The following is a 25,094-nucleotide window of genomic DNA, read 5'->3' as shown; positions in this document are numbered from 1 at the left end:
ATTCATTCAGCAGACATTTCCTGGGCACCTACCAGGGGCCAGGCATTGCTCCGGGCCCGGGGAATATGGCCCTGGACCTGGCCGATGCAACCCTGCCCATGTAAAGTGGGCAGCCTCGATGTGGAACCAGATCTAAACAGGCCAACATAGAAATGATCAAGGTATATCCGCACTGTTATCCAACTTAGGATGAAAATAAAACCAGGCCACAGCACCGCACTGAGGCCTAAAGAATGGGAAGGAGCCAGCCCTGGGAAGGGCTGAGGGGAAAGTATTCTGGGTGGTGTGGGTGGGGGCAGCCAAAGCCAAGGCGCAGCAACAGAGGAGCTTAGGTTTGAGGGAAAGCCAGGGAATCCAGTGTGGTAGGAGCGGGAGGAAGGAGAGGAGTATGGGGAGGTCGGGGGGGGGGGGGGGGGTGGGCAGGCCTCAGAGGCTGTGAGGGGTGTGGGCTTAGAGTCAGTGTGGTGGGGATTGTGGAGTGGTTCAAAGCAGGAAGAAGGGAGTGAGTCTGAGGATCTTTCTTCTGATTTTTTACTGAGGTATACACCGCATTGGGTGGAATGCACCTAGCTAAAGGACACAATGCTCAGGATAAAGCCCCTTCTCAGCCCTCAGGAGGGTCTCTGGGGTCCTTCTGGCCAGCCCGTTCCGCCCCCCCCGCCCACCCCCAGAGGCAAACCGGGCTCCCATGCCCAAGACCAGAGACGCACTTGGCCTGATTGAGCCGTCCACGTGGTCTGTGGTGTTCTTCTCTCACCAGGCCTGGTGTTTTGGAGATCCCTCTATGGTTTTACACATCTCAGGAGTCCTTCATCTGTGTGTCTGTTTTTCCGTTCTCCTGTGGGTGTTACGCAACCAGGACTGTTTCCGTTTTTTGGCTATTATGAATAGTGCTGCCATTCACATTCTTACCCGAGTCTTTGTGTGGACGCTTGTTTTTATTTCTCTTCAGTCAATGCCTAGGCATAGAATTGCCGGCTATAAGTGGATGTTTAACCTTACAAGAAACTGCTGAACTGTGTTCCACGGTGGTGGCGGGGCCATTCCATTCCCCCACCAGCCGGGGAGGAGAGACCCAGGCTGCCTCCGGCTGCTGCGTGGAGACGGGCCCATGGGTAGGAGAGGAAGTCAGGAAGCCAGGAAGGAGGCCCTTGCAGTCACCAGAAAGGAGACCGCGGGAACTTGGCCTGAGATAGAGCTGTAGCATTGCATCGGTGACTGAATAAACATGCACATGGGACCCCTACCCTGAATGTCTGTGCCCTGCCCTAACACGTCCCTCGGCCCTGGGGACTGATTTGCCTTTCCTGTCAAGGGAGAGGAGGAAGTGAGTCCCTGGAGGCTTGCCACCTACAGGCCACATCTGGCAAGCATTTCCTGGGATCTTCTGTGCTCTAGGCCCCTTGCTAGGTGCTGCTGGGGATACCTGGCTTATGGGTGCTCCCAGTCTGGGGTTCCAAGTGTGGCTGAGGCCCGGGTTGCAGGAGGACAATGTGCTTTGGGGAAGGGAACAGCATGGAGGAAGGCTGGAAGGTGGGAATGCTCAGAGCACACACATGGAGGAAGGTCAGGGAGCGTTCTGGTTACCCCAGCGTTAGACTGTGTGCCTAGCACCAGGCTCAGGGCTTTGTATGAATCTCCTCCACTTCATTCCCACAACCGCCTAGGACATAGAGACAATGGTTAGCCTAGCTTAACAAATTGGGAAACTGAGGCACAGAGAGACTTTCCATGATTCTATGTCACACAGCCCGTGACAGATGAAACTGGGAGGTGCAAACAGGCAAGGGGAGGATGGGAAAGTGGGAAGCAGATTCCCCAAGGTTCAGATGCTCTGATAAAGCCTCCATGGTACAGGGGTCCAACCATACACATTCAGCAGTGTGGACACATGGGGTGTGCCTAGGAGAAGGTGCCCAGGATGGGCACCACTCGACAGTCCCATCACGGTACCTTTGTCTCTCTCGGGGATGATGTTCTGAGAGGCTGAGCAGATGACCCTCGGCAGGGCTGCGGGGAGGGGCTGCCCTGGGCTGGCCAGATGGCCCAGCATAGCCGGACCGCCAGCCAGCAAGCATCTCGACAATTCTTGTTGGTTGCCTGATAGATGAGACAAACGATTCTTTGGCAAGGGACTAAAGGTTTTGTCCAAAGTCCTGGATCGATTTTATTTTATTATTGCCAGCGGCTGAAAACAGCATAATCAGGAACCTTCTCAAAATCACATTCACTGCCTCTAAGTTAAGGATGGCGGACTGCAGCCTGAAACTTGGCCACCTTTCCTCACATGCCCTCCATGAGCTCTTCTGGCCATCGATTTTCATGCTCAAAATGGCAGGAGTTAGTCCCAACGGGATTTTAGGCTAGTACGTGGCTTCTGAAGGAAACCTCTGCCCAGGTTTCCTTGAAGTTCCCTCCTCGCTGCCAGAGCTTTTGGTTCCTTGGTGCTCACAGTCTCTTCCTGGAGGTGCCAGGAGCAAGGGGCAGGGCCAGCACACAGAGTACACGCTGGGTCTCAGAGTCTGCTCCCTGCAGGGCCAGGTGGGTGGCATGAATGAGGGAACAAGCCAGGTGGGGCCTCTGGCACCCTGAGGGGGGGGGGGGCGTCTCACATCCCCATGTGAGGGGCTGGCTGATGTCACTCAGCTCCGAGGGATGGCGGACAGGTAGATAATGGGCCCAAGGGGGCTCCATCTTACCATTATCTAAATGTGAATCTCTCAACCAGACCTTCAGATCTGTACAATGTGAAATCTTCCGAGTTTTTCTTCATGGCCATTGAAATGTTTAAAAAATATTTTAAAGCCAAAAAAAGCACATCTGGGTTCAGTGCAGGGCCCTCCAGTTTGAGACGTTTCCTCACAATGACTCAGTGAGGCAGGACTCACTGTTGCGTATCAGGGATGAGGAAGCTGACCCCCAGAGAGTGGGCACGCAGGCAGCAGCAGGGGGGGGAAAGGCAGACTGGGGGTCTCTGGCCTCCATGGGCCGCTCTCTCCAGTCCACCCTATCCTGCCCCAGGTCCCCTGTCCCCCAGCCCTTCTCTACCTCTCGGGCCAGCTTTCCTTGGGGTTGAGGTTGGAGCCCTCCCTGGCTTCTCTTCTCCTTCCCCTCCTCCTTCCCCTTTCCCCTGCTTCTTCTCCTTCTTGGCTTGGGTTTAAACTCCAGCTCTACTACTCACCCACTGAAGGACTTTGGACAAGTTATTTAATTTCTCTGTGGCTCAGTTTTCCTTTCTGTAAATGGGGGAGATTAATAGTAGGAACCTCCTTGGGTTGTTGGGAGGAGTCAGTGAGTTGAAGTACACAAGGGCCTTGGGCCGTGCCTGGCATGCCACCAAGTGCTCTCTGTCTAAGGGTCTGCTGAACAGAGGAAGTGCGACAAACATTTATTGAGTGTCTACTGTGTGCCGGGCCCTCTGATGAACCCCAGGGCTCAACGGGGGCACCAAGGACCAAGAGCTCACCCCTCATGGAACTTACACTCTAGAGGAGGAAGGCACAGGGTTGGACAAGCCCCATCTGCGGGCCCCATGCCGGCACCGTCTGCACTATGCTGACCCGCCTAGAGGTCGCAGGATCCCATGGGCCTTTCCAGATCGCAGCCCTGGATGTGGCCACTCCCCTCGCTCCTCCTCCCCCGACGCTCCTCCCAAGGACTCCACTGCCTCTGCTCGCTCTCCGCTCTTGGTGACCCTCAGCTGGCCCACACCTTTGCTTAGGGCCCAACCACTCTTGCCAACAAGCTTTTTGCACAACAGCTCCCTCTGCTTCTCCCTCCCTTCCCCTCAACCCCTTGGCTTAGTCAAAGCCGCCTCTCCAGAGTCACTTAACCGCATTATGACCTGCCACTTTGCACTGTGTGTGGTGACCCGCACGGGGAGGCCTGGGAGTTTTTGCTTGCCATCTGCTCCTCCAGCTCATGGAAGAGCCTCACTCAAATCGGGAAGGAAGGGAGAGATGTGAGGACTCAGTTTCTTCTCCTCTCCAGCTTTGCTTTCCTCACCTATAAAAGGGGTGCAGTCACCATGAACTTGAAGGACCGAGCTGATGAGCCTGAAAGTGGATGCCACCTGGGGTGGCTGGGTGCCTCCTGGAGGAAGGGGCAGCTGAGGACTGCAGAGAAGGGCAGGAGGAAGCCCTGGAGGAAGGCAAGGGAGGGCATGCGCCGAGAGGGGCCAGTGTCTGGCTCAGCTGTAGCCAGGGGTGACCGTAGCCTGCTAGAAGGTCAAGATGGAGGCAGATAGCAGGGGGCCTCAGTGAGGAAACCAGGCAGAGAGTGTCATCTCTCCAACCCTGCTCCTCAGTCCTCCCTCTGGGGCTGTTTCCGGAAGAGGGTGTTAGGAAGCCCCCTCCAGGCAGTGCATGCAGGCTGGGTCAGGTATGACGTGGGGGATGGCTCTGTGGAGCATGTATTTCTTCTTTTATTCTCAGTCTAAAAGGTGGAAGGAGGCATGTGTTCTCCACACAGTCTCCCAGGTGCAGAGAGGGGGGCAGTGAGAGGAGAACCTGGAGAGTTTTCAGAGAGGGGCAGGCGTTGCTGGAGGTCACACAGCACTCCTCATGCCCACACAGGGCATGAGTGTGAAAAATGGTCTCAGAGGAGCCACTCATGCAAATAAGGACAAGAATAATGGCACATTCCCCATTTTCATTTAAAAATAGTCACAGCAGTGACGCCTGGCACTTCCTAAGTGCCCAGTGCTGTTCTGAGCTTTTTACACTGTTAACCTTGGCTCTTCATAGCAGCCAGAGGAGATAGGTTCTATTACATTTATTTCCACTTAACAGATGAAGAAACTGAGGCAATAGAGAGCCTAAGTAACTCCCTCAAGGTGACCCAGCAGGAGCAAAGCCAAAGCCAAGAATCCGGGAGCTGTTGACCGCTTCACATCACAGTTTCAGGTCACCCTCGTGCCTCCGGGGTGGCAGCGAGGGCAGGGTCACTGTGCCCATTTTTCGGAGGAGCAAACCGAGGTTCCGAGAACCTGGATGATCGCCCGAAGGGAGGCGGCGAAAGGAGGCGTGGGAGTAGTTTAGACCCGGCCACTCGAGGAGCTGAGCCGCAGGCCCCTCCCATGAGCCAGGTGGATGGGCGAGTGGTGGGGGTCGGCGGCTGGTGTTAGGGGAGGGGGTGAATGGAGGCTGGGGGCTCCCTTGCTCTTCATCCGGAGGCAGGAGGAGTCTGAGAACCGGCTGTACCACTTGGCACCAGCATTTGCCCGGAAAGGGTTTCCTCGAAAAGTGCTCTCTAATGCGGGAAGCAGTGGGCCGAGTGTTCGCCGCGCAGCACGAGGGTGTGTGCGCGCGCGCTCGGCGAGCCCGGGCTCTTTGTCCGAGCCCGTGCGCGCGTGCGTGTGTGGTGTGTGCGAGTGTATGTGTGTGCGCGTGTGTGTCTGTGTGAGTCCGCATGGGGGGCGGAGCTGGGCGTCCGGCCCCGCCCCGGCCCCGCCCCCGGCCCGGCCAAGCTGGTATTTTTCCACCCAGCAGGATGGGTGATGCTGAGAGCTGCCTGCTCAGACAACAGACACGCGAGGTCAGGAAGAAGCCGCTTATAAATTACCGCTTCCTCCGCGCCGCCGCCAGCGCCGAGCTCCGGGCCCTGGCCGCAGCCCCGCTCGCTCGCCAGCTCCGAGCCCCGAGGACCGCGAGCCCAGAGACCCAGCCACGCGGAGAAGGAGCGCGGAGCGCGGAGCCCGCGGGCCAGAGACCGAGCAGGAGGGCAGCCCCCGGCCAGTGGAACCGAGTGCAGCCGAGCGCAGCGCCGCGGCCACCCCAGGTACCCGAGGGACAGGGAGCCGGGCGCGCGGAGTCCCCTCCCTATCCCTGCGCTCCCGCCAGCCCGGACCTCCCCGCCAAGCCCCTCTCGCCACCGAGGGAGGGACGGAGGGTCGCCCGCGCAGACCCGCTGGCGGGGCTGTTATTGTTTCCCCAGCGAAAGGGCTTGGGCTTTTCGTGCCGGCGGCAGGTGTGTGTGTGTGTGTGTGTGTGTGGGTGTGTGTGTGGGGGTGTGTGTGTGTGTGTGTGTGTGGGTGGGTGGGTGTCTCTGTCTGACTGGGTGTCTCTGTGTATCTCCATGTCCCTGTGTTTCCGAGGGTGGCTGTTCCTTCATTTCTCCAGCAATATGCACTCGTGTGTCCCAGTGTGTGCCTGCTATTCTGTGTCTTGGGTTGTGCTTGTCCGTGTGTTCTGGTGTGTCTGTGATACCTGAGTGTGGCCGTGTCAATGTGTCTTAGGATGTGTGCGCTTGTGTGTCCCGGTGTGTGTCTGGTGTGAACCTGTTTGTATGTAACTGTGTCTCCGAGTACCTGGCTGTGCACGTGTGTGTCCCTGAGCGTGGCTGTGTCTCCGGGCCCCTGGTTGCAGGCACTTGTGTGTCCTGGCTGTACCTGAGGGAGTGTCCCTGGTGCCTAGAGGGCCGACCAGCTGGAGCTGATTCTCCAGGGCAGGCACTGAGTCGGGCGAGGTGATAGGGGGGCATGGCTCCAAGGGTGCTGCCCGTGTGTGGCGTGCAGGTGGCAGTGCCAACGTCCAGCCGCCTTGAGTGGCAGGACGGAGGCCCCAAGGGACAGCTGGGGGCCAAATGGGCAGCAGGCAGGGACAGCAGGACACATCCTCTTCTAGCCTTTTCTCCTTCCTTCTGAGGGTTCCTCTTTTGAGCAAGAGGTTCTCTCGTCCCCCTCCCACCAGGAAAGCCAGATAGAGAATCCCAGGCACCTTCTGCGACAGCCCCAAATCTTCAACCTAAACTGGCAGGGGGGACCTGTGGGCCACCCCCTGCCCCCGGCATTCAGAAGGAGGTGTGTGCTGAGCCAGGCCACCAGCCTGGCTATTTTGGTCACTGCCTGGCCCCTGCCAGATCTTGGTGTCCCCTAGGACTAGCCCCAAAGCCTTGGGAGGCAGCCCAGGCCCCCATTTCCTGCCTGGAGAAATAAATCAGCTCAATAACTGCCCAGACACTTGAGCGGAGGGTCTTTGGGCTGAGGTTTAGTGGCGCGTGGCTGGCTCCGTTTGGACTTCGGTAAATTGGCCCACGCTTTGGCACTGCTGGCGTTTAAATAAATGTCATGGAGGAGATCTTTTTAAAATTTCTTTTTAATTTTTTCTTGGCTAGAAGGGAGGGGATCTCATCCAGAGTCTCCCAGCCAGAAGGAGTTTATTTTTGTGAGAAAGAGCGGGTGAGTGCTTAGCAACCGCCTGCCTCTCTCGACCAGGGAGTCATCCTGGGAGTGTGGGGTGGGCATGAGAAGGTGTGGCGGTGCGTGGGGGAAGAAATTTAATCAGGATGGTGTTGGGGGGATTAGAGGGTTGCCCGAGGGCACTGGCTGAGAACCCACCACAGGGTGGGATTGGCAGAATGGCTAGAGGTCTTAGGCCTGGCTCAGCCCCTACTTGACCTTGTGCAACCTTTTTGGGGGGGCCTCAGTTTCCTCATCTGTAAAATGGGTGGAGTAGACTGGTTATGGGGTAAATGGGGACTGAGAGGCAGGAGCATGTCCCCAGAGAGCTCAGTTCAGTTACTGTGCCTCAGTTACTCTGTCTTAGTCAGTAGGTGACCTTGGGTGATTCTCTTGGCCTCTTTGAACCTCAGCTTGGCTGTCTGGGCAGCAAGGACGCCAGTGCCGGCCTCGCTGCGCCCTTGAGGGGATTGAGGGAGATGAGGGTGAATAAGCCTGCGGTAAGCTGTAAAGCCGGGCTCGGCTTCGTAGCTGCTGATTAGAGGGTGTCACGAGGTCTCAGGTCACTGGTATGTGGCAGGGCCAAGGTGCACTCTTGAGCTTTTGTCCTTCGGGGATACCCTTGTGCTGGCCCATAATGCAGTTGCAGTGGGCCTCCTCTGCCCGGTTCCTCTCCTCTCGTCCTGCAGCGATCAGGTCACATCTGCTTTGTAGAGTCAGGAGGCCTTAGTGGGAAGTACCCATTTTAGAGATGGGCAAACTGAGAGCTGCGCTGGGGACTTTGCCTTGATCGGACGGTGGCAGGAGTGGGCCTCAAAGGTCTTTCCTTGGCCAGCTGTGAGTTTGGGCCCCATGGAGCTTTAGTCACTGATGTGCTGAGGAGTTGAACTTGGACTGTGGTCAAGACCTGGGGAAAACAAGGGACAAAGATCCTCCAGTCCTCAAGGTTGGAGGGAGAGTGCGCGGGACCCACCGGCACCTCAATTCTGTCCCTCGTTATTCATTCTCCCTTCTGTGTGCCTTCTGGGGGAGCCCCGCCACTCTTCCTACACAAGTATCAGTTCGCAGGAGGCTATGGGCGCTGGTGATGGTATTTTCTAACTCCCAACTTGTTTGCCTGTCAACCTGTCAGAGGACTTGGGAGCTGCACTTCTCTGAAAGTCTTTCCAAAGGTCCCAAAATGATAAGACACTTGTGAGTCATTGAACACATTCCTGTATATAGGAAAGAGTTGACAAATATATTACAAGGAGCGCCCAGAATGCAGCTGAGCCACAGCTGGAGGGGGTCTGGGCGGGAATAGGGCTGGCCTTGGAAGTCCAGCTTCACCCCAGCGGGTACAGGCTGATCACTCACTTCTGCAGAAGGTCAGAAGCAAGAGTCAGATTCTTTGGGGCTACATCTCCCTCCTCTGCGTTGGCCAACTTATCGTGGCCCAAGTGTTTGTTTGAATTTATGGGTTCTGGGGAGGAGCTGTGGCTGTGGAAATGCCCAGGGTGGCCTTCGAGTGTGAAAGAGAGCTCTTTTTAAATGTGCCTCATCTAGTTGTTTAATAAATCTTGCTAAGGTCAGCTCTGGCCTGGCACTAGATTTGGGGTAGAATATTGGCTTTCGAGGTGCTCAAAGTCCAGAGGGAGATAGGGCACTGACCATGCCATCCGAGGCGTGCTGTGAAGACTCAGGTGACTTAGTATGCACCGATGGCGGGGTCATAGGCAGAAGGCACTTCAGCCTCTTAGAGGAGGTGATGTCAGAGCTGGCATCTTCTGTGAGTGGAGGAACAGTAATGGGCTGGCGTTCTGGGCAGGGGACATAACAGGTACAAAGGCACAGTGGCATGAAATAGCCAAGCATATTTGTAGAATAAGCCTTGCAGGGTTCCTGCTGGAGAAAACAGGGGCCAGGTGGTAGACGGTCCTGAGCATTGGGTAAACGGGCTTGAGCTTTATTCTGAGGGCAGCAGGGATAGAAACGGCATCAGACTGGGTTTAGGGGCAACAGTGGAAAAGCTAGTTAAACCCAGGAGCCCAGAAGACCCCTGATGGTAACTGGGGAACTAGGCTGGGGTCCAGGAAACCGAGGGTGGCCAGGCCACCGCTGGTCAGGCCACAAAGCATTTTCCATGCCAGTGAATCTTGCCCTGAGCTCTTTTTGTAAACACAAGGTGAAGGCCTGGACATGCTGTTTAATAGGTACACAGGCCATTAACTTACCGGCTTTGACCTCCCTGGGAGCATGAAGCCCAGGAGTCTTTAGGGTGAATTATGTCTGCCCTGGACAGGGCTTTGGGGTTTCCCCTCCCACAGAGGCTTCATTTAGAAACCTGAGCTGAGGGGCAGGGGCTATGGGTGGCCGAAAGAGGGCAGAAAGAATGGAAATTGCTGTGTTGTTTCTAAAGCTCTGTGAGTCAACCAACTGTCTTGTAAAAATCAATGTATAAACAACAAATCACCCAAAACAATAAAAGGGAAGGGGAGTGTAGGGGCCAGGGATTGGGCATTGGTAACTCTAATCAGGCAGAGAATGACTTGAGTTCCTCTTTTACAAATTCAGATTCCCAGGTCCAGCATAGACACACTGAATCCATCCTCATGGGGTGGAGCCTGGGAATATGTATAAAAAAATCATGTGATTTTTTTTTAAATTTAAATTGCGATATAATTTACATGCTGTGAAATGCAAAGAGTCTGTTACAGTTTGATGAATTTTGACAAATTTATACACCTGTGTAACTACCACTCAGATCAAGGTAGAGAATATTTCCAGCTCCCCTAGAAAGTTAGTCGTCTCATGCCCTTCCCCTCCCGGAGGTGATGAGTTTCTGATTTTTGTCACCCTGAATTAGTTTTGCCAAGCCTAGAACTTCATATAAATGGACTTGTGTGGTGGATACTCTTTAGTGTCTGGCTTCTTTCTGTTTGATGTTTTTGAGATCCGTCCATGCTATGGAGTTTATCACTAGGTAATTCCTTTTATTGCTGAATAGTATTCCATTGAATGGCGTCACCTGTTGATGGACATTGGGGTGTTTCCAGGTTGGGGTGATTATGAATGAAGCTGCTGTGAGCATTCCTGTATAAGTGTTTCAGTGAGCTTATATTGTACATTTCTCTAGGAGTGGGACTGCTGGGTCCTAAGGTCCATAGATGTTAACTTTATGAGAATATGTCAAAGAATTCTTTTAGTTACAAAAATAATATACCTAGGGGCGCCTGGGTGCCTCAGTTGGTTAAGCATCAGTCTTCGGCTCACGTCATGATCTCAGGGTCCTGGGATGGAGCCCCACATTGGGCTCCCTGCTCAGGGGGGGCCTGCTTCTTCTTCTTCCTCTTCCCTTCCCCTGACTCATGGGTGCTTGCTCTCTCTCTCTCAAATAAATAAAATCTTTAAAAAAAAAAATACACCTCAAGCAATACAAAACTGTATAAACTAAAAGTGATCCTCAAAGATCATTAAAAAAAAGTGCACTCTAATCCTCAGTAGGTCTGTTTGTCTGTCTCTTTCTCTAATAACAATAAAGGCCTGTAAGGTTATACATTTTCCTCTGCATACAGCTTTAACCGAACCCCCGGCTCTCTACATGGACATATACTTTTTTATTACATTCTAGATCAGTTTTCGTTTCAGTTTTGATTTCCTCATTGATCTGGGGCTATTTAGGACATGTTCAGCAAGTTAGCTGTAGTTTTGTTTTAGTGTTATCGAAAATGGCATTCTTGGTTTTGCCACTCACTCTTCAAACAATGGACCATTGTGGAACCGCCGCTTGTCAGAACATACAGATCTGCCAGGCCACTCTGAATGGCTAGTCTGCATTTGGGAATCACTCACCTAGTCTGGCCTGCCTTAATCACCGCATGTGTTGCCAGCGCAGTGAATGCAGAGCACCCACCCGGTGACTCTGAGCTTCCCTGAAGGTGGGCAAAGAAGCAGGCCGAGGCCACTTGGCATTCTGAGATGGGAAGGAGCACCCCAGATGCCTTATCTCCCTTCTTGCATTTAAGGCCTCTGCCTGACTTAGGGGTTCTTACCCCCATCTTCTGGATGAGTTCGCCCGGCCTCAGAAAAGTGACTTGCTGCAGCTCACACAGCTGGGATTGAATAAGAAGAGGAACTAGAACCAGAGCCCGTCCTTATCCCCCCAGTGGCGCGGCAGATGTGCACTGAGCACCTACGGGGTGTCAGGCAGAAGGCCAAGGCCAGGAGGGCAGGGATAAGTAAATAAAACAGCCCCTGCGCTCAAGTGGCTCAGTCTCACGGGAGGGGAGAAGATCTGTATCAGGAAGAGGTTAATGAACAATTCCAGGCAGCTTCTGCCAAGGGCAGGCAGTGGTCCAGGCAGGGAAAAGCAGGGAAGGTCTGAGGGAGAGTGGTCCTCCGGCCAGGGAGTATGGAGACTTCGGGATCTTTGAGTGAAGGCTCCCCACCATCCACTTTAGGGATCAGAAGGCTGAGGTCCGAGCCAGGCTGATAAGCTATCAAAAGGGCCATTGTTCACAAACTTGCGGTTCTTCCCCAGACTCAGCCTCCATTCAGTAATTCTGTTAAACAGGTAAATCTCGAGGCAGTGTTTTTACCTCTGCTTCAAACTCTTGATGACCACGTTCACAATTCCGATGCTAATTTTAACACAGCTAATGGGAAGGAGTGAGGGGACAAAGCTGTACCGAGCCAAAAGATTCCTTAGGACTCGGCTGCCCGGGAGACACCTAGAGAAACCGGGGTGGGGTCCTGGACAGCAGGACCTCCTGGCTCCTGTGGGCAGCTCTGGCTCCTGGCCGTGGTGCGGGATAGAATCAAGGCAATTTGCAAGAGGGCTGGCGGGCAGGAGAGCTGAGTTCTGGTTTCGCTCACTTGGGTCCTCCCTAGTCCCTTGGAGCTTTACCCTCCCCATTAAGCAGAAGCTCGGACCACATCTCTGAGGGATCCCTAGGATGGACATTTGGAGAGCCCTGCCCTTCCCCCACGGCTCTTCTTTGCACACAGTGAAAGTGCTAAGCCACTCGCTGCCAGGTTCCACCATCCCCTTTCCAGCAGAAAGTTCTTAACCCAAGCCAGGTTTGGGGCAGAGCGGTGCGGGGTGGAGGGGTGAAGTGGATTCCAGCAAAGTCATGCTTAAGTGGGTGAAGGGCACCGGAAGGGGGCGGTCCCGAGGGCTCTGCCCTCTTGCCCTATAGCCAGTTGGCACCTGGGGATGATGGCTGCTGAGGCCTCATGGAAGACCCGGCCGCAATTTCAAGGACATTCATGCTCTCACCAGATGGCACTTGGTATCTCCTCTCTGGGGGGATGGCCCTACAGCTTGAGACAACAGGCTCCTTGCCAGCCTCCATGCCTCCTAGGCACCCCTCTGCACCGTCTGTGGGCATGCCACTCTCCTGCTCAGAGGCCTTCAGTGGCTCCCTAGTGCTTTGTGAAATCAGGTTCACACTCCTTGGCCTGACATGCGAGGCCCTGCAGGTTCTGGCCTCTGGCCAGTGTTTACCCTCATCTGCTACCACTTCTCCCCACCTCCTCGTGATTTGGCTGATTTCTGCTCCTAAACCGAGCCTCAGGCTCTCTTGGCTCTGCCCATGCTCATGCCACAAGGCCCGTCCTCCCTTTTCTTCTTCTTCTTCTTCTTTTTTAAGTAGGCTCCATGCCATCATGGGGCTCGAACTCACAACCCTGAGACCAAGAGTCTCATGCTCTACTGACTGAGCCAGCCAGGCCCCCATCTCCCTTCTCTTCTTATTCCCCTTCTTCAAGGGTCACCTTGAAGCTGCCTGCTTCATGAAGCTTTTCTTCAGCCCCTTAACTGTGCCTGGCACATAGCAAGGACTCAAAAAGGATCCGATGAGACAAAGTATACATCATCTCACCTTGCTCAGAGCCTCCTCTGTAGGGCAGAGTTCAGAACTTTGTGGTCTTGCCTTTTATCTGTTCACCTGACTGAGGTCACATCAGGGGAGGGATAGATGCTCCAGTGTCCAGCCTGGCACACAGTAGGTGCTCAGGACACAAATTAAGGCTGTCCGATCCCCTCTACCCTGAAATGAGAGCCTATAGTGGGTCCGGGCTTGAAAATAATATTCACCCATCTCCATCCATATTTATTGGGTCTAGGCCCTGGGGCTGTGGCAGGTGAACCAGACAAGACCAAATCATGACCATACCCTCATGGAGCTGACCATAAAATAGTCGAATGAATTATCCCAGTGGCCTGGGGCACCAGGGTTTGGATGCAAGATCAAGTCCCAGGCCTGAAAAAACAGTACCAGTTGCTGTGAAATGGTCTCCCAGGGGCAGCTCTGGACCACAGGCATGTTTTGTATTGTCCGCATAGACAGAGTTTTAGAATTTTAGAATTCAAGCCAGTATTTTTCAATGTGGGGTTTTTTCTTCTTTCTTTCCTTTCTTTCTTTCTTTCTTTTTCTTTTCTTTTCTTTTCTTTTCTTTTCTTTTCTTTTCTTTTCTTTTCTTTTCTTTTCTTTTCTTTTCTTTTCTTTCTTTTTCTTTCCTTCCTCCCTCCCTCCCTCCCTCCCTTCCTTCCTTTCTTTGCCTCTACATCTGGTCATTGTCCGGTGTCTCTGAACATCTGGACATACTGCCGTTCCACTTGGCAGGGCCCCCTCAGACTCTCCAGCATGCCCCAGTGCAACCCCCTCCAGCCCCACCACCAGCTGCTTCCTCAGTTAGGTCTGGCCGGGCCCGGGGCATGGAAATGTGTTGCCAGTGGATCCTGAGCAGGGGGAGGCATTCTGCTCCATTCATTCACCGGGGCTTCTAGCCCCCTTCTAGCCCACCAGTGGGGACCCTTAGCGCTTTCCCAGGGGCAGCTCCAGGCCACCCCCCAGCGCTCCATGTGGGGCTTGGCGCACCCCCACATCAGGCTGAGACCTGCACCTTCCCTGGGAGCCCCTCCGCTTTCAGCCTCTGCTGTGGGTTCTGGGCCTTGGACTCCAAGCAGAGAGCGTAATCTGCCCCCTTGAATGCTAAAGATTCAGCCTTCTGCAGAGAGGCTCAGAGGCAGCCATATTCTGCTGGAAGGAAGCCCTAAATCTGAGACCTGGAATGTTTTCAGTGTATCTTGTTACCTTGGCTGAGCCCGAGAGTGCAGTCCGGTGATCGGTACCTATTCACTAAGTCTCATTGCAGGGCGCCGGAGGGGCTCCTCGGTAGTCAAGAGGCTCAGAGGCCCCGGGAGAAGCTCTCTGCCCTCTCCAACATTTCCTGACCTCCGACCCCTGCTTGCCATTGCCCCAGCCTGGGGGTTGTTGCTACATCTTGGCCAGGTCCTGGGATATGGCAGCAACAGCAACGATGATGACACATGCCGGTGCTCCTCAGACTTGAAAGCCACGGACATCCCCAGAGAGCTTGTTAAGATGCCCCTTTCTATGCGGGACGACTGAACTGGGCCCTGAGATTCTGCGTTTCTAACCAATTCCCAGGCTGTTGTCAAGGCTGCTGGGCTGGGGACCACACTTGGAGTAAAGGAAGTCAATCCCAGCTCTTGGGCACCTGCGACCCTTCCTAAACCAGGCCGGGTTCCTGGTCAGCATCATCTCCCCAACTGTCCCAAGAGATACCATTATTCCCATTTTGCATGTGAAAAGTTGAAGCCCCAGAGACCGCAGGTAACTCGCCCGAGACCACACAGCTGGGAGGTGGTTGAGCCAGGCCAGGCCAGGCCCTCTGGGCCAGCGCCACTTTGGAAAGGATGCTGGTGGGGAAGCCGTTTTCCACTGAACAGTGTCCATGGTCCAAAAGCCACAGGAGGCGTTTCAAGGCAGCCAAGTCGGATGTAAATCAGGGAGAGCCCAGGGCCAGCCAGGCGGTGCTGACAGCAGGGCAGCCTGAGGCCGTGTGTCAGGATCAGGTCTGAAGTGGGACTTACTTGGTGCTGGCATGCTGCCTGGTGTGGGGAGCTATCGGGGGATGCTCACAGCTCCTGGAACACCAGCGTGGGGCCTGCTGGAACACAAGAAGGCGCCTTCTCACTCTTACATGGCCTCACTTTTTAGATGAATCCCAGGGTGGAGGGCTGGCTGGAAGCATTGGCAGTAGGGTGGATGGACGCTGGGACCTGGTACGTTAGTTGTTTAAATACTGGTGCATCCTTGCAACCGGGGATCTCATTGAGGACTGAGGTTGCCGAGATCTTCTGCTTGGCTGGGGCTTTATTTTTACCCCGGGCACCTGCCCCAAGCAACTGGAAAGAGTAGAACAGATTTAGAGTCTAAGTTCTCGAAATGTGGTCATGGGATGTGCGTTCGGTCATCACCTGGGAGCTTGTTAGAATGTAGAATCAGGGGCCCCACACCAGACCTGCTGACTCAGACCCTGGGGGTGGGGCCTAGCAAGTTTTAAGAAGCCCTCCAGGCTTAACTTTGAGAAGGGCTGATTTCTCCATCTCCGGCCAAATGCCCTGGGGTCCGGGAGGGTCAGTCCTAACCTTTGCTACTGGCTGAGAGTACCAGGGCTTCAGGGTGACCTCAGATGTCATTTCATCTGTGCCCCACTTTTCTGATTGCCTGAACATCAGTTAAAGGGGCATGCATAAAGTTATACAGCATATCTGAGGCAGGATATAGGTCTGGATTCTTAGAGTTGCAAGTTGTAGAAATCAGTTCAAACTAACTTTAAGAAAAGAAGGGAGGGAGGGAGGGAGTAGGGAGGGAGGGAAGAAGGAAGGAAGGAAAGAAAGAAAGAGAGAGAAGGAAGGAAGGAAGAAAAGAAAAGAAAAGAAAAAAGAAAAGAAAAGAAAAGAAAGAACATTTACTGACTCTTAACTGAAAAGCCCCAAGGTCATACTTCAGGCATGGCTGGATCCAGGTGCTGAGCTATGTCATCAGGATTGTTTCTTTCTGTCCATTTCTGGGCTCCTGTGTTGGTTACTCTCAGCTGCATAGGATGCATCCCCTCCCAGCATAGCCATCTCAGTCTAGAAAGAGCCTTCTTTTTTCCCAATATTCTTAGCACGAGCCCTTGTTATCACTCTCATTGTCCAGGCTCGGTCAGGTGCTTGTCCTTGAGCCAACTGTTACAGCCCCTCTGATTGGCCAAGCCTGGCTCACATGCCCACCCAGAACCCTGTGGGCTGAGAGTGGATGTGCATGGGTATCCAGGTGGAATGAATGTGAGGTTGTCCCCAGAAGAGGGGCATGGGTGCCAGCAGGCTATACCCACGGGGACTTAGTGTCATTCTTATCCTCCTCTTGGAGCTGGGTTGCCCTCAGGCAACTGCTAAAGTCTCACGCCAGATAGAATTACACTCCTTTTCCTGGTTCCTTTAACAGTATGCCTATAAATGTGCATTAAACATGCTCCCTTCATCTTTCCCTTTGTCCCTCTTCCCTTGGTATAGTCTAGGATAGCAAGTTACACGTTACCCTGGCACCCACGCCTGTTGCAGGCATTACTAACCCACCCCCCCTTCACAGTGCCATGTGTCCACCCAGAAAACAAAGCCTCTGTGGTGTCCATGTCGCATGTTGGCCTTTACCATGGGGTTCTGGGCTCCATGAGAGCAAGCACCTCGGCTGTCTTGTTCATTGCTGGGTTCCCAGGACCTAAAACAGTACCTGGCACATAGTAGATGCTCAAGAAATTTAAAAAATATATATATATTTTATATGTATTTTATTCTTAAGTAATCTCTCCCCCCAATGTGGGGCTTGAACTTACAATCCTGAGACCAATGGTCGCATGCTTTACTGACAGGCAGCCAGGTGCCCCTTAACAAATTACTGACTGAATATTCCTACCCCACAGTGCCTTGACCATTGGGCACCTAGGTTAGCCCGTTGAATGTGGGGGCACTGCCATAGCAATGAGGTTGTCTGATTTGGGGGACAGGGAGCTCTGCAGACTGCTGGGGCCGTGTTTCTGAGTCTGAGGAAGGGGCTCCAAGGGCAGGGCCTCAGGTACATTGAGGAAACACTTGTCCACCCTGCAGGCGTCTTTCTGCCCTCCCACCATTACCCCCTTCTCTGCTCTGCTAGTCCATGTACCTGTTCATTGAAATGTGTGATCTTGGTTGATAAGGAGCCATTTCCTGGTTTTCTGCATTTTTATATTCTAGGAAACCAGGGGAGCCTTCCAGCACAGCTCTGCTGGTGGATGAGAGACAGCGGTGATCTTCCCCAACTTGCATTTTTTTCCCAAACTGAGTGCCAAAGAACAGGAGGTGATCTATTAAAAAACAAACAAAAAAAACACCAACAAAACCAAGGCTTCTGGGGTCATTCACATTCGGGGACTGCTTGACTCAGCAAAGTTCAACAGATTCCCTTGGTAAAGTGATTCTTGGAGCCTTTACCCAGTCGATGAGTTATCGTCTTCTCCAAGAGTCTGGGGCCCCCAGGGCCTCCCTCAGCCCCTCTGTCTTGCCGTGGTGTGTCCCTGAGCTCCCAGTGAATAGTCTTTCACAGACTTGGGCCCATGCCTAGGCTGCTCTGGTGCAGGCTTCTGGGGTCAGGCAGTGGCTTACAGTTGCGGCTGTGGGTAGCCTCTGTGTGTGTGTGTGTGTGTGTGTGTGTGTGCGCACGCGCGTGTGTGCGCGAACACGTGGGTCTGTGTGTGTCTGCATGTGTGCGCCCCGGTGCTGACTTGGCCCCTCCCAGTGTGCGTGAGGCGGGCAGTCACATGTGCAAGAAGACTCCGAGTCCCGAGTATAGTCACAGTCTGACCAGATGTCTTCTTTCCTTCTTTGCCTCCTCTCGTTGTATTAGGTCCAGAACAACAGCCCTTGCCGAGGAGCCTCCAAAACGTAAGTGGCATTTGACCTCTCGGTGGTGTTGGCGTCTCACCGATGTGGGGTCCTTGGGCTCTCAGTGTCTCCTCCAGGCTCGAGGAGGAGGAAGCAGAACCCCCAGGGCTCCGGGACCTCATCCACATGTCACTTCGGGGTGGTGGCTTCATGGCTCGGGTCGGCCCCCTCCACCTGCCTGTGCCAGGGAGACAGCCTTACAAATGCTGAGCACTGATTTTCGAGTCTGGCCTGGACCCCATCCTGGCTCTGCCACCGAGCAGTGATGGGGCCTCGTTGAGTTACTTCTGAGGATTGGGCTCAGACACATGTAAAAGGGTGAGATGCTTGGCTCCCAGCACAGATAGGATTCTCCCATCAGAACTTGGGGCTGCTGTCCCAGTTGTCTCGTTATTAAACTTTTTATTTTTTATTTTTTGGGTCTTTTTTTAAGGATTTGTTCATTTGAGAGAGAGCGCGAGTGCCTGTGTCAGCGCATGCGCACACACCTCCACGAGGGGAGGGGCAGAGGGAGAGAATCTTTAAGCCGACTCCCTGCTTAGCGCAGAGTCCCTCCCGGCTGATCCCACCACCCGTGAAATCGTCACCCCAGCCAAAACCCAGAGTCGGTCGTTCAACCGACTGAGCCACCCAGGTACCCCTAAACTTTTTCTTTTTTAAAAAATTGAAAACCTTCAGAAAAGTGGAAAGGAGAATACAGTGAACTCCTGTATACCTTTCACTGAGATTTTCCCATTGTTAACATTTGTTACATTTGCTTCATCTCTCTATATATGCTACAAAAATAGTCACATTAAAACTTTTTTTTTTTTTTTTTTTGCTGACTCATTAGGGAGTAAATTACAGGCTGATGCCCCTTTACTCTTCCTAATCCTTACTATGTATTTCGTAAGAGCAATGCCATTCATTCTCTTATATAAGCACATGCAATTATCAACCCCAGGACGTTTAACATTGATACAATTCTCTTATCTAATCTACAGACCTTAATGACATTTTGCTGATGTCTCATATTTACAGAAGCTTTTTTTTCCCTCGCCAGTTCAGGATCACAGTGTTTTTAAAAGGGGTTTAATGGGGCAGGAACCTGACTTTTCTGCAGATGACTTTTTCACCTTGATCTAAAACATCCTTATTATTGGGGTTTTGAAAGTCTTTTTGTTACGACATTCGGTAAGAAATAGATTTCACGACAGGATGCCACCCGTGCTCACACATCCACATGGGCTTGAAAGTGAAACCAGTCTTACAAAATGGTAACTCATATCTTCAGCATCTTTAGGGCTCTGTTCTATTCTGTTTTCTTTTATAAAAGTGATAGTCCTGACCCTTTGAGTTGATTTCATGACCCACTAGTGGACTCTGTTCTGGAATGTGAAAATCCTGGCTTCTTAGGCAGAAATTTCTCCCAGGAGGGAAGGTAGTGCCCTAACCAAGGACTTGGAGTTTGGTTGATTTGGGGTCACCTAGGAAGCCAGGACTAAGAGAAAGGCCCTGAAGACCCTGGCCCACTGCTACCCATGGTGGACCTGACCCCATCCCTGTGATCAAGCCCCGCCCCCCCAGGCCCTGTGACCCCATGGAGACCTCTGGTTCTTTATGTTGTGACATTAGGCAGGCGTATCCCCGGGTGGCTCAGGACACTTCCCTGGCTGAGTGGGCATAGAGTTGTTCTAGTCCATGTCAGCCTCCAGAGTCGTTGCCGTACTGGTCACAAATGTCAGTAAGAATAATCACGAACACTTTTTAAACTCTTTAATATCATGCTCGAATCGGCACGGAGAGGTTTAATGTATAGTGGCGCATTTTAGCCCACAACAGTCTTAGGATGTGGGCGCTGCTGTTCTTTTTGTAAAAATTACAGGTACAGTACCTTGAGCACTTACTGTGTATCAGGTACTGCTAGGTACTTTACAGACTCATGCAGTCCTCAAAGTAGCCCTAGGAGTTAGCCACTGATATTATCTCCATTGTACAGATGGGGAAACTGAGGCGCAGAGAGGTGAATTGACTCCCCCCAGGGTCACACTGCAAGGAAGGATTTGAACCCCACCTGTTCTGACCCTGGTGCCCACACCATCCAGCACTGCTCTCCCTCACCCCAGGCTGGGAGTAGACTCCTAGGCAGACCCATTCCCAAGGCCTTGTGCTTGTTAATGAGTAGCCTGGGGCAGCCCAGGCAGCCAGATGCCCGCTGCTGCAAAGCTGGAGTATGAGTTCTGTTTCCAGATAAAGTCTTGTGCAAGGCTCCCAGCCCCCATCTGGGTTGGTGGCTTTAGAGGCAATACACAGATAGAAGCCAGCTGCTGTTCTCTCCTCAGAGGTTTGCTGATCCATCCACACTTGGTGGGAGCCCATTTCACAGAGGATGCCCTGGAGGCTGAGAAGTGGGTTTGCTCTCAGGCCCATATGAAGCTTCCTCCACGTGGCCCTTTTGGCTTATGCTTTCTGAAAGGGCTCCCTGGCCCTGTGTTGTAGCACAGAATGCAAATGAGTGGGTGTCGTTTTATGCCTTTAAAACTTCAGTTACAAAAACAACCTGCTAGGGGCACCTGGGTGGCTCAGTCGGTTAAGCGTCTGCCTTCGGCTCGGGTCCTGGAGTCGAGCCCCGGCTCCCTGCTCAGCAGGAAGCCTGCTTCTCCCTCTTCCGCTCCCCCTGCTTGTGTTCCCTCTCTCGCTGTCTCTCTGTCAAATAAATAAATAAATAATCTTAAAAAAAAAAAAAAAACCTGCTAGATTTGGTCCAGGGGTTGAAGTTTGCTGACCCCTGCCCTTCCCTTCTTAATTAGTTTTGATTTGTTTGGGTAAACCATCATTTATTTAATTAATCCTCTAGCGATGAGAGATTGGCCATTGGTAGTTTCTCTTTCATGTAAACCACTCTGCTGTGAACATCTTTTTCTTTCTATTTTTAATTGTAAAATATACATAACATAAAATTAAACATCTCGACCATTTTTAGGTCTATAGTATAGGAGTGTTAAGTATATTCACGTTGTCGTGCAACCGATCTCCAGAACTTTTTCATCTTGTAAAACCAAATGCAGTGAACATCCCTGAGTGGGCATCTTTACACAGTGGTCTGGTCCAGACAATTGGAATTGCTAGCCTAAAGGGGGTGTGCATTTTTAAGGTGCCAGGCACCTGCTGCCAAATCACTGACCCTCAGGAATTGCCCTAACTGAAGCCTCTGAGGATCATCAGTGACAGCCTGCAGGCCTCAAGAGGTAGTGAAGCCAGCCACTTCCTTGGGGAGCCCCTGCCTTCAGGGCTTGGGGAGCAGTGGATTTAAAACAACCCATCCCAAAGAAGCAGCAGCTGGTCTGCCAGCCTTCCTCTTTTGGGAAAGAAAATCAAAAGTCCGTAAACAAGATGTGTTATGAATACCGAACCAGACTCGGAGGTTGATACGTCTACCCTTTAGAGAGAGGAGAGGTTAAGACCTCAACTCAGCTGTCCAGTGAGTCCAGGGGTCAATGGCATTTGGCCTCTACTTTGCTGTGTGACCCAGGGCAGGTCACGTAACCTCTCTGGGCCCTCGGGTCTTCTGTCAAAATAGACATGATGTAGACTCCCTCCTCTCCAGTGGGACGATCAGAGAAGAAGAACTATGAAAGTTCTTCGCACAGTGGCTGGCACACAGCCCCTACCCAGTACGTGCTAGTTGTGATTGCTATTCTTACTGGGGCGGTTAGGATTACTTTTAACACCTCTATCACGGTAGTCTGAACATACAGACAATAATAGCACGTGCAGCCCTTCGCAGTTCTCAGAGAGGTTTTCCATCTGTAATACTTGCGTTATTTTATAGCGAAGTTATTACTGTCCCTGTGTAACAGGTGAGAAATTTGAGGCTCAAGAGGGCAGCGGCCAACCCGAGGTCAGCCATGTGTCAGGACAGGGAACCTGGGCTTTAGTCCATGCCTTTGGCTAGTCGTCTGTACCACGCCGCAGCTGCTGGAAGCTGGGGCCTCTGGACGACCAGGGCAAGCGGGAACCGCCTCTTCTGGCCTCACCTGTGGTGGGAAAACTTGGGCCTTCAGTGAAGAGAAGATTCCTTGGTTTATTTTCCTGTCTTGCCTAGCCCCAACAGTGGGCAGACAGGGGTTTTTTTCAAGGAGAGAGGTTACAGTTCTAACATGTGGGGTGCCCCCCAGCCCCCGACACCACCAAGAGATTCTCCAGCGCTAGCTGGATATCCTACCTTGTAACTCACTCCTGACACTATTTACCTGCATCTGCAGGTTAATGATTCAGCCCTCCAAGGCCGACCCCCTACTCCCACCTCACTTCTGACGCCTGTTGTACGCATCAGATCATCCCCTGTGCTTTTGGCAGACTGGCTAGAAATCAGAGGTTCCCACGACCTCCTCCTTGGGTTTGATTAATTTGCCAGAGCAGCTCACAGAACTCAGAGAAACATTTTATTGACTAGATTAGTGGTCTGTTAGTAAAGGCCGTAACTCAAGAACAGCCTGGAAGAGATGCACAGGGCAAGGGATGGGGAAGGGGCGTGGAGCTCCCATATCCTCCTCTCCAGGCGCCCCTCTCCCCCAATCTCCGTGTGTTCACCAGTCTGGAAGCTCTCATTTAAATTTTTATGGAGGCTTCATTACTTTAAGCACCATTGATTAAATCATTGGCCTTTGGCGATTGAACTCCATCTCCAGCCCCCCTCCTTTCCCTGGAGGTCAGGGGGTGGGACTGCAAGTTCCAACCTTCTAATCACACAGTTGCTTCTCCTAGCAACCAGCCCCTAGCCTTAGGTGCCCTTCTAAAAGTCCCTCGTTAACATAACAAAAGACACCTTTCTCACTCTCGTCCACTCTCATCACTTAGGAAATTTTTTTTTTTTTTTTTTTTTTGAGAGAGAGACCGCACGGGAGAGAGTGAGTATGGGGGAGAGGGCAGAGGGAGAAGCAGGTCCCCCTTGCAGCAGGGAGCCGGACCCGGGGCTCCATCCCAAGACTCCAGGATCATGACCTGAGCCAAAGGCAGACGCTTGACCAACTGAGCCACCCAGCCGCGCCTCTCATCGCCTAAGACCAAATACATATTTATATTGATTATAAGTCACAATATCGCAGTTTGTTGTTGTTGTTGTTGTTGTTGTTTTCAGAAACTGGCAGGGCATTTCAAAGACCAGAGCTGCCTGCTGAGGTGAAACCTGAGAAGGGTTTAGGGGAGGTATTCCCATCTGTTAGTCTGTTCTCAGCTGGCAGATAGTAAGTCCAGAAACCCACGCTCCCCAAACCAGGAGGCTCTTGGATCCTAAGGCTAGAGATACCTCTGGATTTGGAGGGGTTGGCTCCCTGGGGCACCCCTGAAGGAGGGTGCCCTGGGTCAGTATTCAGACCCAGCTGCCCAAAGGGTCCCCCACGGCACCACCTTTATCTACCCACTTCCCCACCAATTTGCTGGGGGGACCTTGGGCGAGTCATTTTCCTTTTCTGGGCCCTCATTTTCCTCATGCGTAAAAACAAGGGTCTGGAATCATTTCCCCAGAGGAGCTCCTGGGGTGACAGCTTTGGACTTGAATCTCAGCTCTGCCATTTAGGAGCCAGTGCCTGCTGTGATGGTCTCCCTCTCTGGGCTGGGTGTTCTCTATAAAGCAGACATAAGTGCACATGCCTTGCAGGGTCTATTGTGTGCTTGGCAGCCTGGTGGCCCACACACCCTCTGTGGGGCTATATACTTGGACACCTCGGCTTCCCATAATGGATTCTCACCCCTAAACCTTTGGCCTTCATCCTTAACGAGTAGCAGGAGGCAGTTTTGAGTCACTGGTTCCTCTGCCCCTCATCCCCAGCCTGAGTCGGCTCCTGCATTACCTTGCACAGGGCTTCTCTCACCCCCAAATTCCCCCACCTTTGTTCCTGTCATCACCCCTGAGCTCTTGCTCTGAAGGTCCCGTCAGGACTGCCAAGTTGTGAAGGGCCCATGGCTCCCTCCCTCCCTCCTGCCACAGTGAGGGGGACATGGTTCTCATTTATGTTTTCAAGTCAAGTGGTGCTCTGACCTTCTGTCTGATTCCTTCCTAGTCTTCTCTGGGCAGCCTGCCTGCCCCGCCCCCCCCCCAACCGCCAACATGAGAGCTTTCTCTTGTCCATTAAGTTACAGAGGCCCAGAGAGAGAGAGAGACCATGTTTTGATAAGGACTCTAAGGCTGGCTCCTGATCTGTGGGAAGGATGCCACGATCGATTAGCAATGTCTGTCAGGGGAGCAGGATGGGTGGAAGCGGCGTTGGGGGCCTCGATGAGGTGAGGACTACTGGAAGTCCTTGGGAGTAGACACCTGCTCTGCAAAAACTATGGAAACAGGGAGGAGATGAGAGGACCCCAAAAGGTCTGTGAAGGTACCAGGCAAGCAGCTTCCTCTGAGTGGGAAGAAGCAACGGAGCATGCCTGTGGGATAGCGTGACTCCGAAGTCTCAGGATCTTTAATTTGTACTCAGGTTGAAGTTTTCAGACCAGGAGCCCAGAGTCTTTGATGCCTCTTATGTCCTGGGTGTCATATTTTGTGCAGGATGCGGTGTGTGTGTGTGTGTGTGTGTGTGTGTGTGTGTGTGTGTGTATAACAGGGATCCCTCTAGACACTCTGAATAAGGTTGCTAGATGAAACACAGGGCGTCCAGTTAAATTAGATAAACTGAGTCATGTTTTTAGTTAAGTATGTCCTTCGCAGTATGAGTACATCCGACAAGCTTACCTCCGCAACCTCATTTATCCAGCTGCCCCGGGGGGTCATGCCCGCACGCTGGGTCATACCACTGTTTGAGGTCACAGACGTCCCCACGAACTAGTTGCCACAGTGCTTGTCCCAGCCCTGGCCCTCCTCGCTGTGAGTCCCTGAGGTGTTGCCACCTTGGGCATCTGTGTCCTCCTCCAGGCAACCAGAAGGGTCAGACTAGTTGACTTAATACGAGGTCTGATTTTGACCTGGAGATGCTTACTGAGCACCTATGACGCCTGAGAACTTGATGGTTGTATCCGCATCCCTGCCATGAGATGGTCCTGTGACAAAGTTCTGATGTTCTCTGCCTCATGGGTGAAGAAGCCGGGCTCAGGGAGGTGCCCCCCACTACTGCCACGGCCACACAGACCAGGAGACAGGATGGGTGTGCTTCTGGGCCCAGGCTCCCTGCCCTGCCCTTCTTTCATGGG

At 52.8% G+C, this 25,094-nt stretch overlaps 1 protein-coding gene across 1 annotated transcript in view; it reads left to right on the top strand.

The window, feature by feature from the left end:
* The first annotated feature begins 5,490 nt into the window (after positions 1-5,490).
* Positions 5,491-25,094, top strand: part of SLC6A6 (solute carrier family 6 member 6) — an 82,794-nt gene continuing 63,190 nt past the window's right edge. Inside the window, exons 1-2 of the mRNA XM_027587412.2 lie at positions 5,491-5,778; positions 17,893-17,930. The gene's annotated coding sequence lies outside the window, so the exon portion shown is untranslated. The remainder of the gene's footprint in view (positions 5,779-17,892; positions 17,931-25,094) is intronic.

This window comes from Zalophus californianus, chromosome 1 (assembly GCF_009762305.2).
Source record: "Zalophus californianus isolate mZalCal1 chromosome 1, mZalCal1.pri.v2, whole genome shotgun sequence".
Lineage (NCBI taxonomy): Eukaryota > Metazoa > Chordata > Mammalia > Carnivora > Otariidae > Zalophus > Zalophus californianus.
The sequence above is the reverse complement of the archived record's forward strand: the minus strand, read 5'-3'. Positions and strand labels throughout refer to the sequence as shown.